The sequence below is a fragment of the Haliaeetus leucocephalus genome, unplaced genomic scaffold, assembly GCF_000737465.1.
Source record: "Haliaeetus leucocephalus isolate CR32 unplaced genomic scaffold, Haliaeetus_leucocephalus-4.0 Scaffold517, whole genome shotgun sequence".
Classification (NCBI taxonomy): Eukaryota; Metazoa; Chordata; class Aves; order Accipitriformes; family Accipitridae; genus Haliaeetus; species Haliaeetus leucocephalus.
In genome coordinates, this window is record NW_010972953.1 from 4,202,385 (window position 1) to 4,204,269 (window position 1,885).

Genomic DNA, 1,885 nt, shown 5'->3' on the forward strand with positions numbered 1-1,885 from the left:
CCGTGCCCGCTTACCCCCCCCGCGGCTCCGCCGGGCAGGGTCCCCGGCTCCGGGAGGCGGCAGCGCACGGAGGATGCGCCGTTTTCCATCCGGGTTGGGCTTCTCTCCTCAATGACTGACCTGTCTCAGATGGGGAGATGAAGGAAACCGGTGGGGGTTCTGTCCCGACCCCCCCGCCATCCCCAAAAGCTGGTTTGAATCGTTACTTCTCCCATTGCCCCCACCGCACCTGTGACAAGGGCCAGCGCTTATTTTGTAACCTGCTACCGCGGGCTAGGCTGCCCAGCCTAGGAAATACAGCTGCAGAGCTGCTTTTTTGTCCTTTTTTTTTTTTTTTTTTTTTTTTTTTTTTTAAAGCAACCTGTCCATAGTCCAGCTTTCCCTACCAGAGAGGGCATTACTGTTTTCCTGCCTGAGCACCATCTCCTCCATGCTAGTTTCCCCCCTCCCCTTACTCCGTTCTCAGATCATTACCACCCTCTCGCTATCTGCATGCCTCCGATCTCATTCCCCTCCCTCGCCCCCCGCAGCTCCCAGAGGAACCAGACCCAGCTCAGGCCCCGGGCGTTAAGCTCCAGTTAAGAATAACACAGGCAGCCACATAAAACAGAACTGAGACAAGGGAACAGAAGGCCCCGAGCTGCGATCTGACAGCTTTGGCAAGTCAAAAACTCACATTTAACGTCTCTCTCTGCTCTTAACACCATTCGGGGTTTAGCAGTGCTGTCATCCTCCTTCCCCACCCCTTGAGAAGATGGGGAAAACCCACACACAGTATTTGGGACACTTGGTCCTTTCTCAGCAGGTATAGAAATACATTAAAATGAAGAGCCAATTTTTTTTTGATTGCTAATTATGGCTGATCTTGTCTATGGGAACTGAACCAGTGATCACTTAAGCCTCCATTTTGTGGTACTAGAGACACTCGGCATCTTTCCTAACCACGTTATGTAGCAGGTCTCAAAGCGCAGCTCTGTATTCCCCTGTCCTCACCACCTTCCCAGGTGGATCCTGACCCACATCCCCTGCTCTCGTCTTACACAACGTTGATACGCCATTAAAAACCCCCAAACCACACTATGACCCCACTGCAGATGGGTGGTTGCTCCCCAACAGGTAGAAGTACAGTCTCTCTTACCTTAAATGATGAAGTATCATAACACTTCTGAAAACCCTTCAGGGAAAGGATCTGATCGCAGCCTTCCTGTGCACGAAGCCTGGCTTTATCTCACTGCTGTTCTTTCACTCAAACAACGTAATATCAGCTTTTGGTTAAGTACAACTCTGATGCAATCAAAAGTGGTTAATATGATGCATGAAAGCTTTCTAAACTGAGGTTCCTTCCTTAGCAAACCCCAGAAGACAGGTCAAGTGGTCCAGGACTCAATTAGCCCCTAAAAAAAAAAAAATTCCCTACCAGCTCTTCCATCCTCAGAAGATGCAAGTCTGTCACCCAGGCAGTGCCAGATGCCCCAGGTGTGGAGTTCACCTGAAAACAAACCTGGTAGCCAAGCCTCAAGATCAAGGACACAAAAGGGGGAAGACAGGACCAAGTGTGCCTCCCCAAGACCAGTGCTACTGCGTGTTTGACATTAACAGGAGCTGTGAAACCCAAAGCTTTCTCCCTCTGAGGGAACGCACTTACTGAAGTGAAATACTTCAGAACAGTGTTTATACTGAGTAAGTTGGGTGGCTGTTCACACACCCCGATTGCAACCTTGTCTTTGCTGCAGAGTAGCACGAGTACCTGTGGATGTCCTTAGAGGAAGGGTTTGGGTTTGTTGGTTTTTTTTGTTTTGTTTTGTTTTTTTTAACATACCCATACAGCACAGCAACTTTGTACCCAATCCACCTAATAAGCATCTTTCCTCAGAGCACAAGCACA

The 1,885-nt window shown here is 49.3% G+C and overlaps 1 protein-coding gene across 2 annotated transcripts in view; it reads right to left on the minus strand.

Moving 5' to 3' along the window:
• Positions 1 to 1,226, minus strand: part of PAQR7 (progestin and adipoQ receptor family member VII) — a 4,894-nt gene extending 3,668 nt beyond the window's left edge. Inside the window, exons 1-2 of one of the 2 annotated variants that reach the window (XM_010576124.1) lie at positions 1,139 to 1,226; positions 14 to 120 (exon numbers count right to left, since the gene is read on the minus strand). The gene's annotated coding sequence lies outside the window, so the exon portion shown is untranslated. Of the gene's footprint in view, positions 1 to 13; positions 270 to 1,138 lie in introns of those variants that run through there. The other variant, XM_010576123.1, reaches the window with a different exon arrangement.
• Positions 1,227 to 1,885: the final 659 nt, after the last annotated feature.